This window comes from Hyposmocoma kahamanoa, unplaced genomic scaffold (genome assembly GCF_003589595.1).
Source record: "Hyposmocoma kahamanoa isolate Upper Pololo Valley unplaced genomic scaffold, ASM358959v1 87, whole genome shotgun sequence".
NCBI lineage: Eukaryota > Metazoa > Arthropoda > Insecta > Lepidoptera > Cosmopterigidae > Hyposmocoma > Hyposmocoma kahamanoa.
The window spans coordinates 1,419,418-1,439,337 of record NW_020654422.1 but is presented as its reverse complement, the minus strand read 5'-3'; the positions used below and the strand labels follow the sequence as shown (position 1 = coordinate 1,439,337).

The 19,920-nt window shown below is 32.9% G+C and overlaps 1 protein-coding gene across 1 annotated transcript in view; it reads left to right on the top strand.

Moving 5' to 3' along the window:
- The first annotated feature begins 5,759 nt into the window (after window positions 1-5,759).
- LOC113235414 (mucin-3A-like) overlaps window positions 5,760-19,920 on the top strand; it is a 241,241-nt gene continuing 227,080 nt past the window's right edge. Inside the window, exons 1-2 of the mRNA XM_026471095.1 lie at window positions 5,760-5,881; window positions 6,105-6,220. The gene's annotated coding sequence lies outside the window, so the exon portion shown is untranslated. The remainder of the gene's footprint in view (window positions 5,882-6,104; window positions 6,221-19,920) is intronic.

Here is a 19,920-nt window from a genome sequence, read left to right as displayed (position 1 = left end):
AAACCTTAGTTGATTCATTCAGTATGTACCTAATGGATTAGTTCAAAGTTGCAAGGTATGTTTCGGTATAAAAAATACTTGTTCTACGGCTCACTACGTCATCGCCATGATGAAAAGGCCAGTGGTAGACAACATTTAGTTAGAAGCGTTACTAATTCATAGTGAGGCAATGAGTTTTTATTTTATTTTTTCACCAATTGGTCAAATGAAATGTCAAAAGTTATTATAATTTGAATTGATTTGGATTCGACTACATTCCATAGAACGAAAACGAGAAATCCAATGTATGAATAAATTAAACGCTACATTACTTTTAACATTCTCAACTTATAATTTATCAATTAGGTATCTATAAAATATATTAGGTTTTGAACGGTGGAAATTATTAAATTAATGAATTTGATACCTACCTTTTTGATTTGATAGTATTATGATTGCCAACTATCCTTAAAATAAATTTTCAATTTAAATTTTTGTTTTGAATAGAAATAGTTATACCCCATTGACCTACCAAACGAATAGGTCAATCTTATACCCTACCCTTTAAAATGAAATTTAAAAAAATAATATAGTTATGTTAGATAGGTTCAATATTTCTTAAAAACGTAATTCAAGTATGTGTACTACATATATATACAAACTTCACAATATTTTAAATATTGAATGTCAGTACAAGGTACCTACTTTAATGGTTACGATGACCGGTTTACTTAGAAAAATCGTTACTACTCATATTAAGCTATAACAGTTTCTTCTTAAACCAGTAGGTGCTGTCTTGTCAGCTTAATGAGAACAGAAACAAGCAATTAATTTAAAAATATCTCGTAATTTGTATAAAAAATAATCAATAAAGCCGCCGACTGTCTAACACCGAATTTAAAAAGATGGATGATCAAGTACCTGCTAGTGGTCTGTCTCATCTGCAGTACGGAGAGAAACAAAGCATTCTGTAACAATTCAGAGAGATTTTGTTTAAATTATTTTTACTCAATCAAGGAATCCCAAGAACGGTCTGTCGACGTTCTATTGTAATCTATTTTTAAGTTTCTGGCTTCTCTTGAAGAATTCTGCAAATATCTAGTCAGACATAGGAGTTACAATTTTTTATTTATGTTTAAGTACTTAATTAAGTCTATTCCGGCTTCTAGAACGATACAAAACATCACGATATACCTACCAACACCGTTAGAGATATTTAATTAGATAGGTTTATAATTTAAGTTTGTTAATACAAGTAAAATGAGTTATTAATTTTAAGAGAGGATTTGTAAAGACTAACAACAAAAACTTGAAATTTACGAGACAAGGAATAGAAGATGGAAGACTATCAGTCAGTCGTAGTCGACGTTATACAAAAAGGTTTAGTATCAATGCCGATTCGAGGAATGTCAAAGGTGATAGTTGTATGTTCGTTTAGCAATTTTTGTTCAGAAATTTATAAAATCATTAGGACACCTAAAAAAAAACTTGTGAGGTATTTCTCATATCAAAATAAGAGTATCGTATAACTCAAATACTAACAACAAGTTAGAATATTAATTATGTTATACGTTTTAATTACATACCTCCTAAAGCAAAACGAAAAGTTTACCAAAGCCTACACGTTTACTCAGAGCAATAAAAGTTAAAGTAATGATAAAATGTAAATGCGTTATAGTTGTTAGGCGCCCATACAACAAACTACAATGATACCGTGATATTGATGGAAAAATAGTCTTAGAGATTTATTAATTTGAATCCTATATGAATTTAAAAGACTGTCCTAAATAAAAAATAAAGAAAACGTCATTGATTGGTAGTATGACGAGCTGAAGGCGGAGGCTTAGGACAATGTAAAGCGAAGGAAGTCTTGAAATCTTTTCCAGCGCGCCAATGACGGATTGAAAAGCCAAGGACAGTCCAAGGACGGTTGAATTCGTTTCGTTAATTTATTATTACGAGCACCTACTCAACTATCAGAAATCTGTTCAAAATAATGAAACGAAGATCCAGTTCCAATTTCTATAAAATGGCTTCATCTATTTTCACCTTAATTTTGCCAATGTCAGGGTTGAAAACGACACGTAAAAGTGTCGTTACGGTTACAGTTGGCTATCCGGAGATCCATTGAGTACGATGAGAGTCTAAAAAGTGACAACACAAAAACAATTACACATTCATATCACACGCATATGGAAGTATAAAAAAAAAAAAGAAAGTAGTGGGTTTATAAATATATTATAAGTTATCAGTAACTACAATTTTAACAGAAAATGGATTTTGCTAGACAAGATAATTATAATGTAATATTGTTGATAAGGGATAGGGTGTTCACAAAAGGTCTGTTAGATATTTGGGTCAGAACAAAAATAGGGACTGCGGGCCAAAGCACGTAAGTTAAAAACCAACATCATTAATTTAAATTAATACATCTACCGACTAAAGGATATAAATCAAATTAATTTGTTCTTCCAACATTATAAACAACACAAAAAATACTTAGGTATAAAGCACTAGCCTCTTGAGAACCGGATGAAGTCCGTGAAACGGGCTGGTCTGGGGTTGCCACGGCATGCGTTTATACATAGGAGCATTAAAAAAAAAAGTAATTGACTATTTACAAATTAAATGTTTAAGTTTAATTATAAAAGTACTTATTGGTTATTCTACGTAATTATGAAGGTATATACAGGATGCCCCTCCAATAGACACAACAATACCAATCGTTGAGAGCACTTACAACAATTAATTTGTTTTCGAGAATTAATCCAATACAATGCATCCACCAAAGAAACATCCCATGCACTCCCATACAAACAAGCGCATATAAGTAACTGCCCATTGTTAAAGTATTATTATTATTTGTTAACTTTTTAAATTTATTGACGATCAACTATTTGAAAATTATGTATATTAAAACTGTGTGTGACAAATTCACGTGAAACAAATTCTTTTATTCTTGAGCTAAATCGACCAAGCAAGTCGTCGAGAATACAATTTTCATTAATTTTTTTAAATACTGACACGTGCTCAACAGTACTTTATTTTATTAAACAAACTTTTGTTTTGCGGTTGAAAAAATCGTTTAAATTTTTAGGACTTACCAATAAAATAAACGTCTTAGTTACTTTATGAAAACCAACTTTAGTTTGACGACTGCAAATATTCGGCAAAACAAACCTGCTTAAGCTATTCATCGTTTTACACTTACGAGAAGTATTTTTTTTATAATACACGGTGATAAGCGACACGTCTGTCCATAACAGTTCAAGTGACACTCAGGGTTTTAAATCGTAAAGGAATAAGTGGCAATGCCGCTGCGCCTGTCACCTTGAGACATAACGATGCCTTATTTTCTCGTATCTTATAAAGAGTGATTAGGTATTTAGGAAATGGCAAAACTATCTATTTATATTAAATCTCTTATCAAGGGTGTTAATTTGGATGCGTTACTTTAAGGGTCGTATTCTAGAACTCTATTCAATGCTCAAGTCAGGATTGCACTGGCAACACAAGCACTGGAAATACGACCCTAATGGCAGGGACTTGAGTATGATTTCGAGTGCTTTAAACCATACTCAGATCCTGACTTGAGCATTGAGTAGAGTTCTAGAACACGACCCTAAGAATTGGTAAAATATGAAGGAAATATGATGCGAAATCAGCCCGCAAAATTTGTATATATAATCCATTTTTTGCATGTCAGTAACTTGTTTGAGAAATTAAGGCGACAATAGGTTCACATGATCCACGTGCCTGTAATTTCACCAGCACCCTTACCCTTCAAAACCTCATTGCAGTAATGCTCACATTATTGCTTGGCGATAGAAATAGTTAAAGTGGCAGTACTTGGACAAACTCTCTCACGATGAGCTCTACAGCTACAAGAATTAATAATATTAATTAAAAAATTCTACATAACCCCCAGCTTCCTCATTATCTGTGTTCCCGTTTTTCTCCCTTATCCCCCAGTTCCCGCCCAAAACGTACCTGTGACACTAGATCACTAATAAATCCCCAATCCAACTCGAAATTCTTCCACAACTCTTTCACGGTAAGTGCAACTCGTATGTGGAATAGATTTCCTGCTAGCATTCGTGACAGTCCATCGGTGGCATCTTTCAAACATAAATTAAAAGAGCACTACCTGTCGAACGCGTTAGATAGCTAATAGGTAACATATATTATAAAGTAGTAATTTGTTTAGATTATAATTTATATTCTGCTTATGTTTGTATTTATGTATATAAAGTTCATGTAGGTGTGTATGTCTGTCATATGTATATATTATCATATTTTATATGTATATATATATATATATATATATTATTTATATTTATATATATATTTTAATTAATTTACTTTTTTTACTCACTTTTAAATTTTAATTTTATTGTACAATAATTAGTCCCGCAGACTTCATTTTTCACCTAGGCTAGGGTTGGCTGGAAGAGATCTCTTCTAGAGATAAGCTCACCCTTGTATATGTCCTTTATAACTTGTGTTTCATGTATCTTTTCTTTGTGCAATAAAGAGTTATTATTAATATTCCAAAAGTTTTAGAATGAATATCTTTTGTTTTAAGTACCTACAGTAAATTCATATTACGGCTTTCAGGTGAGTAACAAATGATTGTATATAGAAATACTTCCTAATTTTAATTGAATCATATATTAGGTAATATCGGACGTGGCAAAACTGGGCTGGGTACGCTGTACAGGCGTATCTCATGGAGATACAATATGGTAATGAGCTGCAACGTTTCCACCTAATCCCATATTTTTAACACCTACGCCGCCCGTTGTTCTACGTGAGTTGCGTCACTTTGATCACCAGACTTGTTATTTTTGCCAGTACAACGCTTTGTATCTAACCGTACCTATTCATAATGTCGTTGATACGAAATCATGCAACTGCGTTTCCACATTTATTTGTATTTATTTCTTTATGGTAATCATTTACGACATCGATTTTAGAGTAATTTTTTTTGGACCTACGCACACACTCAACATAGCCCCGCAATATGGAAAACCATGTGTCGCGAGTGCCATGGACACACACATAGACAACCACAAATTACACCCGAACTTACGAGATAAATAAATGAAGGCCATACAAATATTTTGCCCGGCCCGGGAATCGAATCCAGGACCTCTGCGTGGCAGTCCGGAATGGTAACCGTTCGGCCACAGAGGCACATCTAATCCATTAAATATATGACAAATGTTAATAAATATATTATATAACCCAGATAAATTTATTTTTTAGCGTAAATGCTAGAGTAATTTTATTGAAACTCTTCAGAAAAGTAAACTGTCTCGAATTCAAAAGCACAAAAGAACTTCTTGCAAAATTGAATAGAAAAAAAAATTGTCAGGGTTTACTCTAAGCTTACAAGCACACTTCTCTTTCACAACACGGAAAGTAGAAATACATTACAATTTTGACAAATTGTTTTAAATGTACCATGCACTATGTGTATTTCCACTGTTTCAGTCACAATTTTACGTAAGCCGTGTATTACCTACTTAAGCTTTCGTTTGGAAATCCACTGAAGAATGTTACTAACTGAAGCATCCATTGTTTATTAGTGCACGCTTGAGTCTTCAGACATGTATGACAGCCGCCAGTTGTATGTGAGCCTTAAGATTTGATAGCTAGAGTCGTGTAGTTCATGAAAGAAAGGTGGTTGGTCCAGTTTAAAGAGGTCAGCACGCGGTAGTTGCTGAAATAGTATCACGGATTAACATTGAGCACATACGGGCAGCGGTGGGCAGAGACTGTCGCTGCCGCGGTGACCGCAGTCGCGACTCGCGCACCAACCGCTTCGCGCAATCTCCGACGCACGCGCGACGTACTTCTACACACTCTTCCCGCCATAATTCAAACTTCAAATTATTACGTTCGAAACCATTTTATTTTTCTAATTGCTGCAAGTTCAGTGGCGCGTTACGAGTCAAAAACCGCGACACTTGCCAGTGTCCGGATTGCGTTACGGCCGTTGACATCGATTTTGTGATAGCGATTGATTTATCGGAGTATTAGAATTCTCGAATATGTAGAATTTTGGCGGGCAGTGTGTGTAGTGCTAAAATTAAGTTTTCTTTATTTTTCTTAACTAAAAGTGAAGGTGAACGCAGGTGTTTGCATAGATAGTGCCAGCTGGAACGATGGTGGATTCCACATAAATTGTATCAGTGTTTTATTATTCAGTTGCAGTCGAAGAAAGTAATTATTAAAGGTAAGACCGTTTTTATACTTGCATAATTATACGGTGGTTGTAAGTTACTCAATGAAATTTCGCTTTCTAAAGACTCGACCATGAGTGTGGCCGCAGTCACGATCACACTGATTTAAATTTGCTGCGGAAGAAATAAGAATAAGGTGTAACTAGCTTATTAATTTCCGCAGCAAAGCCTTTTAGAAGTCTAGCGTCTGTTAACTAAAACTTGTTTGAAAGTTTTACTTTATTACAGTGGCTGTTGAAACATTTCACTTCATTTGTCGCGAGAGGAAAGTAATATAAATATAAAGTTTAATTACGTGTAATTGTACGCTTAATTTTGTAATGAGACGTTAATTTTTCTTTAATTGCAAACCACGCGAAGAAAGCTAGAAGAACACGAGCGGCAAATTGTATAAAATGAAAACAATGTATTTTATTATTCATATTAACTTAAATATTTTATAGTAGTCTTGATTGTTCGACTCAAATGCAATTTCAAACTTAAAAAAATAATTATTCAATAGATAAGCAAATTGCACTTTCGTTACACATCCGTACAAGTCGTTACATTTATCAATGTACACAACCATATAATAAGATTTTTGTTTCTGGGTTATCAATATCATTTTCTAATTGGTTCTAACAGGAAAACATTAAAAAACTTTATTTTCCTGTCAAAACTTTGCAATGTGGTCAGGACAACGAAAAGTTGAAATATACGTACTCCAAATTTTTTAGTCAACAAAATGATCAGAAAAACCTAGTAATGTGTAAATTTGCGAGATTATGTAAATTCCGCTATGTGGCTATGTAAGTTGCAAAGTAAATATCACTGTGACAGCCACAAAAGCAAGTTTTAGGGGTATACGTACTCTTTTTCGATATACTTGCTGCTCAATTAAATTGAAGAAATTATCCTTTTTGAAAATTTGTCGAAACATGATAAAAACGAGTAAGAAACTAGGTGTTGGTAAATATATCACATTGTTCACATTTATCCTTTTTTCAAAATATCATATGTAGAAGCTAATTTAAAGATTTACATGAAGATTGCCCGTGGATTTTTATCATTCAAGTGTTAACGTTATTTATCTTACGAAAATGTCACCTTAATGTCCAAGGTTTTAGCACATATTTATTACTTTTTTCATATTGCTAAAACTAGATTGCACTCAGTTAAAACTATTACATACATTGACCAATAGCTGAAACTTGATAATAATTAAATAACTTTAAAAATACAAGCACTTTTAACTCTAGTAGAGTCTATTAACACGCAGCTAGATTGCCGACACGCTAAACCAACAATGTAAAACTGCACACAATATCGGTGTCAAAAAATGTGTCTTTTTTTCAAAATTAAATACATATATACCCCTCTCAAATTCAATCGGAGTTTGAAAATTTTTGAAATTATACAAAAGGTAAGTATTTATTTATATTTATACTTACTTATAAACTTCTTTTGTATACAGTTAATAGACTACAAAAGTTAAAGGTACTTGTGATTGTAAACTTATATTTAATTATGACAAAGTTTCAGCTGTTGGTCAATGTATTTTAATTGAGTGCAATCTAGTTTTAGCAATATAACATAAGTAACAAATTATACATATTAAGACATTAAGGTGATGTTTTCGTCAGTTTTACAAAATGTAAAAACCGCTTTCCGTGCATGTAGATTTATAATAACAAATTATTACAGTGTGAATGAATGTGTAGACATTTTGTTTTATTCGTACTTCTATGTACTGACTGAATAACTCTAATCTAATAATTACCATCGTGTGAAACCTATTCAATGCAAATAAACTTCATTTAATTTTATTGTTAAAATGTTTTATACTCGATAGAAACTTATTTATTTATATATTATTAATAATTGTTTTTACAGTGTACAGAAATTTGTTTTGTTAAAAATGTAGATAATATTTTGTATTTGTATTTTTTTTCGTTCGGACTGTTTTGTTTTATAATTATCCCTTGGTTTTCTTTTTTCAAAATGCAATGTTGTGACACTGATAATATTAAATATACATGTTCTAGTTTACTACCCATATTATAAAATCATAAAATGTTATGTATTTGTTTAGCAATTCATTTACAAATATTTAATTATGCTTTCAAAATAATACATATGTATATGTAAATTTTGTAACATATCTTTCAAAATAAAATAAAATGTAAACAGCTTTAAGCAAAATCTAACTGACTGAAGATTTGCGGGGGCATTCTATTGTCTAACCTTGATGGTTTTTATATACTCAATTAAAATTAAACTTTTTACCATATAATTCTTAGGCAGCTGTCTTTTTACTTTCAATAGAAGAATACATATTGATAAAATTCTTAAAATTTGTCACAATATGTATGTGTTTATGTATGTGTATGTATGTGTTTGTCATATTATGTAGATTCATAATATAACTTGATGCTATTAGCATAGCACCGACGTAATTATACATATTTTTGATTCATTTTTAAATCAGTATTATTTATGGACAAAACGGTTATTGTAATAACACGAAATGCACATCTTGTTTTGGAAATATAATAAAGTAACGTAACCGGTATTAATAGACATAAAGACTTTAAATTGATTATTAATAAATTAAAATAAATAGCCAGTATTATGTATGAACCATTAATATACATAGTATAGGACTAAAATAACAAAAAAAAAAATAGAATCTGTTGCATAACGCAAAGAACTAATTACAAACAATTGCATTAACCAACTTTAGCAACAGCAGATACTTTACAAAGTAGTCAATAAGCGATATGGACTAGTTCATTCAAGCTATCTAGGACTTTTAATTATGCCTGTATCTAGATTATTGTGTAGACTTCGCCACAATATCGGCCTATTATATTATGCCTTTATTACTTCAATACATTTGAAAAATGCGTTTATTATAATATGTTAAAAAAAATGAAAATTTTGATTTTCATGCGATAGTAATCAAGGGAAAAAAGGAAATGGCTTAATGCACGCTCTACTTCTGGATTTAAAGCCTTAGAGGCAATAAAATACTACATATAACTGTAAAACATGTTTTTGCAATCAGCCTTATTCATTTCGAATGAAGATGAAGAAAATAGCACATATAGTGTAATTTTTTTAAACTAACTGGCTAAAGAAGCACGATTGTTACAAAATCAGAAGAATATTGCCGAAGATGTTAATTTGATTATTATGTTAATTGTTGATTTAATACCTAAATTCGGTTTTATATCATGAAGTTATAGTTATAGAAGAACGAAGTTTTTTATCACAGCCGTTTTTGTGTTTGAAATGCTATTACTGTAAAATTAATGGTAGTCATAAATTTACGGCTTAATTCCTTGAGACGGTTGAATTTCTGTGGCATATCGCATGGTGCTGCTCGAAATGGCGACTATCTTTCGCCGATACTTGAACCTGAATCTCTGTATCTTTTAGGCCGTGGAACAGACGTGAATAAAAAATAAATTTCTACCTAAAATATTAATGGTGAAATTACAGGCACATGGGATTTGTAAATTTATGTCTCAGGGTAAAAGGCGCACTGGCAGTGCCTCTCAGATCTTTGCGATTTAAAGCTCTAAGTGGCACTGCAACTGTTATGGACAGGCGTGTGGCTTACTATCAGTCGCACGACTTGTTCGTCCCATCATATTATATAGGAGAGACAAAAGATAGTAAGAATATAAATAAAAATTAATTAAGGTATTTATTTATAAGCACGTATACAAACAGTAAAAAAAAAACGTATATGGTATATATAGCAGATTCTTGCTAAAGAAAAGGATGGGGCTTCAGCAATATATTATACTGATTTACTGGATCCTCCTGTAAAAGAGTCACTCGTCAAGCTGGCCAGAAAAAACTTTATTACTCAACGTAATAGAAGCGAAAAAGGTGAAGTATGTTTTGAGTCCCCGGTCTGAGTGTAAAAGAAACTCGCAACGTCTTTATCTTTCTTATTATTCTGATTCCAAGTTAATAAGTAAGTTAATATTTAATAAATAAGTTTTGGTACGTGCTTAAAATTGATTATTATATCTGTAGAAGAGAGGTAAATAACCTTAAGTCCCAAATAGTAATTTTTACTACAGATCGTTTTAAAGAGAATGGGGCTCGTAATTAGGTATTTAAAAATCAAGGGCAAATGTATTATGTTAAATAAAAAACAAACGACGACAGGGCTTAACGTCTTTTACTATTGCGTGATTTTTAGCATTAAAAAGCAATTTTTGTAGAAACTTTTAAATACTAAAATATTAAGGTCCTTTGCCTCTCTACTACAGATATATTTTTTTATAGCACCAAGTGACGGTACCAATAAGTCGTGCGTCCAGTGGTGACTGACAGAGCAGTTGTAATGCCACTCAGAGCTGTAAATCGCAAAGATCTGAGGTACAGTGACACTGCGCCAGTTACCGTGAGACATAAGTTGACAAGGCCCATGGGCCTATAATTTCACATTGCTGCTTGGCGGCAGAAATAGGTAAGGTAGCAGTACTCCCCTGGACGAACTCTTTTATAAGGAGCTATACGGCTACTAAATATATGTATAACCAGGCTTGCCAGATGGCAGGGAAATCCGAGATTGTCCCGAAATATTTCGTCTTGTTCTGCGTCCGGTAATTAGACTTCATTGTTCCGGATTCCAAACACTTAGAAGTTGTTTTTACAAACTTACTAGAGTCCTTTTCATAAAAGAAGTCCCCCATACGCAGCGCTGTAGTCGTGTGAAGGAATGTCGAAATATTGATTGCGATTGACGTAAAATTTTGTACTCTATCAGCATTAAAAACTCCTAAAAGATGGTAGAAAATAATATTACGGTCATGTTAGATACATCAAATTAGATAGACGGCCGTCTGATAAATTAGATCTAGTAGATGGGCCGTCTCCCTTAGAGCGGTTACACATGGCGATTTTTAGAAGCGATGCAAACGAGATGCAAACGCAGTGCAATAGCGATGCAGTCGCTAATCGTCTACCTTTACACACGCGCGATTTTAAGCAGCTATGCAAGCGACTGTATCGATACAAACTCTCGATTGCCACGCTACACTCGAGGTTTATAGGCGATTGTTTGTATCGATGCAGCCGCGCGTTTTACGAAGGCGCGTTTGCCTTTTACACATTTTTACCCTAGTACAATAGTCCCGGAAATAATAAGTCAGTATCTGGCAACCCTATGTATAGCACAGGAAATAGAGAAACAAATAACAGGTAACAAGAGGTTTCAATTTATTACATAAATTGATTCCAATGGAAATTTGATACTGTAGCCGCCAGACCCAACGTTGAAGATGTACGAGGATCTCGACGAGCTCGTTAAATAAAAGACGATTTAAGTTGACTGTAATATATTGACATTAGGTTACTGGTTTACAGGAGTATCCATTAATCGCCAAACAGTGGTATTTTTTTATAGAAGTAAAATTCAAACGTGAACGTCCTTTTTTACCTTTGTTAGTTTGTACAAAAAGTTCGTTAAATTGTGGTAGGGATGAAATAACATTTATGGGGTGTTAGTTGATTAGTTCACAATAGATCGGGGGTTCCCCCGACCTACGTAATGTGCCCATAACGAGCGTTTAGTTACTGCTTTGAAAGTTATATTAAATTTTATTACAAAAATATACAAAAAAAATACAAAAACTGTTGAAGGAGTTAATTATTATTATCATTATTAAATCATTCGAAATTGTTAAACCTAAATAAAATTACAAAATTCTGACACTAATACAAAACTGAATTGCGTGTTAGCTATTACATTATTTGAGCTATTTTTACGCTATTAGAACACGGTAAGTTATTCGCGTGGCCAGTGAAATGGCATGCGCCGGAGTCAGTAGCTGGCGGCGGCGGCGCCGCGGTTTAAAACACTTTCGATCTCATTCGATAAACACGATACGAATGTCAACTTTTTTTATTTAGCCAAACACGTCAAAATTATACTTTCATAAAAGGAATTTCCGTTTTAGCTAAGAAGATGACTTTTGTTGTTTTTTTGTCTAATAGGATGTAAAATGACATATGTAGATAATTATTTCCAGCGTGTTTTTTTGTTATTATTCAAATTAAAATTTATTTATTCGCTTTGAATAGGGTAAATGTGGATGGTAAAATTTATTTAGAACTTAATCCTATTCAGCATTAAACAAAATCATGCAAAATAATAATAAACAATGCATTACCAAATTAAATTAATTAATACTGTATAAATCATAATGGTGGATGTCATAATTTAATTAGATTAGATAAATAAATAATTGCAAAGAAATTGTTAAGAAATGTATGCATCGATCAATTAGTCTTCATATTTCATAAAATCGATAACTGAGTAGAACAAATGATGATTATTAATAATAATAAGCCAACACAACTTTACCAATGGATCCCAAATTCCTTGTAATATAATAGAAACAATTAAGAAAAGTTCGTTATCCTATCGGGAACCCTCATCCTGCGCCCACAATGCATATAATAGGGTTACCGAGACCGTCAAAATTGCTCTCTGATGTAAAATTCCAAGTACTTATTAAATTCTTTTAATAAATTACCTGCAAGATTGTTTAGATGAGAAATTGATTATCAACCAATTTATGCGTCCCATTGCCGGGTACGGGTTTCCTCTCAGGTGAGAGTTTAGGCCATAGTCCGCCACACTGGCCCAATGTGGGTGATTTCATACGTTTTCCAAGGGTTGTGGACCTTCTTCGACGTGCAGGTTTCATCACGAGGTTTTTCTTCACCGAAAAGTTCAAGATAAATGTCAAATCAAATTTCGTTCGGCCTTTGGTTGAGAGGTGGCAGGTTAGTCCATTAGAAATAAGGCCGCTTATTGTATATTAATAAATTCTAAATAACAATCTCAGTACAGGGTACTAAAAAAACCGACCTGAAAAGTTCGTGGAATTACATTTATTTGCCAAGTTTTATTGAGATCGGGTACAGGAAAGTGCGCGAAATAGGATTTATCTCCTGGTTTGCCACCCTTAGAGGTGGTATATTTTCTTCAAATTTAAATGGGACCAATACTGAGGTACCTACCCTCTTTACAATAAAAAAATAATCATCAAAATCGGAACATAAATCGCATAACATGCATAAAAATACAGTCGAATTGAGAACCTCCTCCTTTTTGAAGTCGGATAAAAACTGTTCTATGGCTTCGTTATTATCTATGACGTGCAAGAAAAATATATCCTTATGTACATACCGACACATACTTCTTCGTCTCGGCTTGCTCTATTTCCTGTTTATCTAACTTTAACTAACCTAGCCTATTGAAGATTTGGTTTTTATGAGAACTGTTTCTAATTTATTTTTAATAGTTTTTACGATTCTGTTTGCTTTACCTTTTTGAGCCGATCGTTCCAAAGAAAGAAAAAGTTTACACGAAAATTCTATAACAATATCTCTTCTAAATGTCATTCAAGTTAAACTATAGTTATACGAAAACTAATTAGCATGATGTGGTCGCTTACCATGACAAAGAAATCTGTGCATAATATTTCAAAAGCTCAATAAATGTATTAACAAAACATTCTTGTCTTGCTACATTTGAAATGGTCGAAATAAAGGTGAAAGAATTTTTTTAATGTTCGAGTGAAAGTCCTTAAGACCGCATTGCCCACAATTATAAAAACGTATTATTGTATATTGTGCGCCTTCTGTGTTGTCCAAGTCTAATTTGGTTATGTCAGCTACATGCAGTTGAGTTTTCGATACGGGTGAATGGTGTTTAATCAAAATACTCGATTAGACACGAGTCATGAATTTGTATATTTATCGTATATATTGTAGTGATTTTTTTACAGACCTCAAAATTTGGTGGAATTACATTTATGTGTCAAGTTTTAAATAAAATCTAATATCGGAAAGTGCGCGAAACAAGGTTCATTCCCTAGTTTGCCACTCTTAGAGGTGGAATATTTTTTTCAAATTTAAATGGGACCAATGCTGAAGTACCCTTGTTCCAACAAAAAAAAATCATTGAAATCGATTTACAAATCGTAATCGCGTAATATACATACAAAAAATACAGTTGAACTAAGAACATCCCCCTTTTTTTTTGAAATCGGTTAAAAACTTTAAAAGGAAGTCACAAATGCGTGGTACAAAAATTTTTTGTAAATTAGTGACATTTTTTTAAAATTTTATAGTGTTGGTGAAATTATAGGCACATTGAGACTTATGTCTCAGAGTGACAGGCGCAGTAGCAGTGCCCCTCAGATGTTTAAAGTTTTGAGTGACACTAAAATGCGGACAGGCGTGTCGCTTACCATCACGAGCACGTCTTGTTCGTTCCGTAAGAAAAAAAATTGTATTTTTTTAAAGTGGATGGTTATCAAAAGTACAATTGTTGGTTTAAATAAAGTCCAACCTTTTTGTTATTTAATTTAAATAAACTACATAAAGTTCAATTTTCTTGTATTGTTACGTAAAAATGGTCTAACAGTCACCAGTTGGCGTCATTCGTAACTGTGAACTCGAGAGTTGACTGCGTTAGTCATATAAAAGATATCAACGAACTCCGGTTCCTTTTACTTCTTGCGTCAAATAGTAGTCGTATTATGTTATAAAGTTAGATAGGTGGCGAATTCAATATTGTGTAGTAGAAATGTTATTTATTTATCAAATGACTTCAAAAAAGAAGGAGGTTCTCTCAATTCGACTGCATTTTATTTTGTGTGTAAGTTACGCGATTACTTGTGAACAGATTTTGATGATTTATTTTTTGTATCTCAGTATTGGTCCCGTTTCAATTTGAAGAAAAATTTCCACCACTAAGGATAGCACATTAGGGAATAAATCAGGTTATTGGATATCAACGACTTTCCGTTAACCGTTTCCAATAAAACTTGGCGATGTAATTTCACAAACGTTTCAAGTTGGTTTATTTTATTATAATAAAAAAGCCATGATTATTCTGAAAATAATCCTGTCAAAATATTACTATACTCTGAGATCACTTGTGGCGGATTCAAATGACATAACTTTAAAAAATACCAAATTCAGAATTTCCTGAACCGAATATCGAGCATAATACTTGTCATTTATTAGTGATAAATCACAATTAACAGTTTCGTTATTGGGCGACCGGTTTGATATTGCGACTCTATACATAGCTAGTATTTTATTTCCTCTATGGTTAGATTACATTTAAAAACTATATAATTTAAAATTGCAATAAAACATGATTTCATTCTACAGCCAGATAAGGGCTGTTTAATATCATTAATATACTGCCTCTAAGCTGCACTTTAGATTAAATGATTCCATTGTAGATTCATTGTTATATTGTTTGTTTTCGTATTTTTAATAGTTCCCGCCATAGTCACTAGCTTGTTATATATTAGATTACAGATTGAATACTTTTTGAAAGTTGCCTTTTTCGTGAATTTGCGAGAGGACCTATAGCATAGCAATGGTATGTCATAGGCTGATTTTTTGAAAATAATAATGTAAGTGCGCATATGGCCTCCATCTCATCTATTGGAAAGTGACGATGAGGTCAACGGTAAACCATGCATGATAAACCTATATAGATTTTAAGGGTTGCGTAGTTATTCACTAAATGATTATCATTAATTTCAGGCTTCTTACCACGGTATGACCTTTTTTATTTTCCCAATATTTCGGAACGGTTGCACGCTCCATGGTCACAGGTTGACTGGACAACGGTAGATGACAGCTGTAAGATCGAAATAATGCCTATTCACTCTCGCATTGAAAAGGTCCAAGTTATAACGTTCAGGGAACAAGTCTGCAGGCAGGGAATTCCACTCCACAGCCGTTCGCTATATATAAATGTGGAAACGTAACGCTTGTGCAAATCTATAGAAATTTCACAACATAATCCAAGAATCCAAGCCTACGTCTAGTACCCAGGTGAGGGAAAAGGGAAGTTGGAATTAAATCGTGTAATTCCACCATGTTTACATGTTACTTTTGAGAATGATAGCTTAGTATTGACATTAAGGCCAGTTTTAAGATTTGTTTATTTAATTTATTGAGTAGAAAATCGTATTACAAAGTCAGCGATAACTTAAATAACGTGAATATCGAAAGAATTAATAAAGATTGAGAATAAAAATTAGAAAACATAGAAGTTTATGCCGACCTCACAGGAAATGTCAAACTGCGTTGTCAGATAGAGGCATTTTTGGGTTTAATGCTATAGGTTACGTAATCATTCTATAAATATAATTCCCCATAGTTATGTTATGTAAAAGGTGTAAAAGGTTACGCGGAATAATATTTATATATCAATAACACCCAAACTTCACAATTCCAAATCTTGCAGTCTTAGTCTGGTCACACGTAATTTGTAACTTTACTTCACATTATGTAATTTTTTAAATTTTCTACCTATAACATAACTCCGATTAATATATTAATTTATAGGCCATAAAATTAGCAAGGCTTATACAAACCATGTTGTTCAAGACGTTAGGCGTGCGTACACAATAAATAATTTGATTGATTGATACAGAAACTATTTTTCGGATCTAAATTTCGTTTAGGTATATGTATGTATATTTTCTCAAAAAAAACCAACGTTTTGGGCTCGGGCTTGGGTAATAGTCATTAACCAGTTACGTCTAATATTAATGCAAACCACACTATTCTCAACAGTAGTTACAAAAATTAACCGATTATAAATTTACATAATAATAATAATAATTTGAATAAAATAGTTCAATTTCCCAAGGATGGAGATCGCGAAAATATAAACACTTGATTGAAAAATATATATTTTAGGGTGTAGTAAAATAACGGTTACTTAATTTCCTTATCACTTCATTGCTACCGCAAAAAGTTTTTTCTTTTTATTTATGATAGCGATACGCCTGTCCACAGCTTTTGCAGTACCATGCACTCAAAGCTTGAAATAGTAAAGATCTGAAGGGCACTGCTACTCCACCCGTCACCCCGAGACATATGTTGATAAGTCCCATGCACCTGTAATTTTACCAGCACCTCTTCCGTTCAAAACCGTAACTCAGTAATGCTCATATTACCTATTAGAGGCAGAAAGAGGTAATGTGGCAGTACTTCCATAGACGAACTCTTTCACAAGGACATCTACTGCTCCTGATTTAATTACAGTTGCTACAATTCTTTGTTCTTCTTCTTTATGAAATTAAAATAATTTCATTCATTTTATGCATTGACTTACAAATAAATGGACGACGGGTCTAATACAAAAACCACGAAAAAAATGTCCCAAGTCAACCTATTTAAGCGTAGTGACATGTAAAGGAATATGAAAAAGCTAAAACGTTGAATTTAAATTGTAATGTCATCGCAGTACTGTCTAATTTTGCTTGCTTCGCTGTCAGTCGAACAAACGAAGACTAAAGCGTGAATGACGCTCTGTATACGATTTTAACGCCCTATAAGTTCGGACACTTTTTAGCGCGGATCTGACGTCCATATAATTGTAAGTCAATGATTTTATGCAACTTTTTTTGATGTGACATTGCGTTAATTAGTTAATTAGTAGCAGTAGAGCTCGCGAAAGAGTTCCTCCAGGGAAGTACTTGTTTCTGCCGCTGAGCAGTAATGTCAGCATTACTGTGTTCTGGTTTCGAAGGATAAGGGTACTGGTAACATAACAGGCACATGGGACTTGTCAATTTATGTCTCAGGGTAACAGGCGCAGTGGTCCTTAAGTTTTCGCGATTTAAAGCTCCGAGCGGCACAGCAACTGTTATAGACAGGCGTGTAGCCTTACCATCAGGTGCACGACTTGTTCGTCTCGTCACTTGATATTATATATATAAAAAAAGATTTATTTGGAAAAGCAAAAATAGTAAGATATGTACGTCATACTTTTGAGGTACCGGAACACCTCAGAGCTGTGCATATAAACTATCTACTGCGTCAGCTAAGCAAGTGTGTAACTTATCAACCTTTATATACATAATAAAGTTCGATCGATATAAAGTACATTGATATCTAATATTTTTTTATCAGAAACAAATCTCAAACAAAACACCGAAGCAAAATGCTACCAAAGCAAATATCCAAGTCAAGGACACACCGGTTTCACCGCTTTCTTTAGGTATCTACTCGATTACAGCTGATTTATCGATAGGGGAGCGTTTGAATCCATTTGCATTTTTTAAAGATGTATTTATTGGTGAAAGTTACATAACATGATAGCATAGACGTGGCGTATTTGAATGGTTCATTTTGCAATTTATAAGAATGCGGTAAATCTTTGTTTTGTTATGTCAGAACTTTCCTACTTATTTCTCAATATATACGACATCGTGAGTGTGACTAGGCAAGATGATATTAAAGTATTTTTTATGAATTTTAGAAGCTTATCGTTACATATAATTATATAATTGTAACTTTAAAATTTATTGTAGTTCATTGTAGACAACACTATAGGCATAACAGTACCGGCACGCTATGATGGCCGTTTTAACAGATTACAATAGTGAGGTCAAATTTCAATTCATTATCGAAAAAAATATAATTAAATGAGAGTCGCATTTATAAGTTTTTAGATTTATAACTAGTATTACAAGGGGTAGCTCATTAAAAAGTTTTAATAAAACGAAAATAAAAATGTTTACTTAATATATCGTCAATTCGAAGCTGCTTTGTTTTGCATTGAACTTTGACGCGAGTTTCCTGGAGATAGAAGTTGTGCTGAACAGCGATCCTACAAGTGACGATAGTATTAGATTTCATTTTTAAAAATGTCGAATTCCGAAAAACAAATACCGACTTGCGTCGTAAAATTATACATCCATAACAATGCACGTCACTCTTGACAACAATGTACATCAATTAGCTCCTTCAATGTAGTTATGAATTAATACGAAACTTGCCGGTAAGAGTTGAATTGTCCAATAACCAATGGGCACGAATACCAGACCGTTTAATTTGAAAAAAGAATGACTCCAATCGGTGTTTTGATTTCGATTGAATGTGTTGTTAAGGTTGGTATATATGCGGTTAGTGGTTCTTGACGTTGTTGCCATAATTCAACCTTTTTTAGCCTTTCTCTAAATAAGTCCATGAGTATAGTTGTTAAAAGTAATTAAAATTAATCTTCTATGCTTTTAATTTTTTTTAAACAGCAGACAGACAATGACATATCTCTCTGAATTTTGTTTATGCAATTAAGATAGTAATGTCATTTATTCTTAACAATGATATTACGTAAATAGCTTTTTGAACTTAAGATTTTAAAAGTTTTATGTAAAACTATACGTATATTTGGCAGAATACAGTGATTACATAGACCATAGGTAAGTCAAATTAGATAAATATAATATTATTATTCGATCTACAAGCTAGTGCTCAAACAGTGATAGATTTCAAATCAAAATAAATTAGTATTTATAAATTCTTAAAATGATTGATTGCTATAGAAGCAATTGTCTCAATTTAAAAATAGGTCCTTGTAGCAATTAATTTTTTTTTTGGTAAACTCGTTACATTGTTTTAAGTTTTAATTTTGTTGCTCAAAGAAACACTGAATGCTGCATGTAGGTAGACTATCATTACAAATTAAGTTTTTTTATGTGAAATAGACGCGATTTGAAGACACGACAGAGTTCGTATAGGGAAGTACTGCCACCACTATCTCTGCCTGTAATGAGAGCATTACTGTGTTCCGGGTTTGAAGGGTAAGGGTGGTGGTGGAATTACAGGTACACGAGATTTGTCAACTCAGTGCGACGGG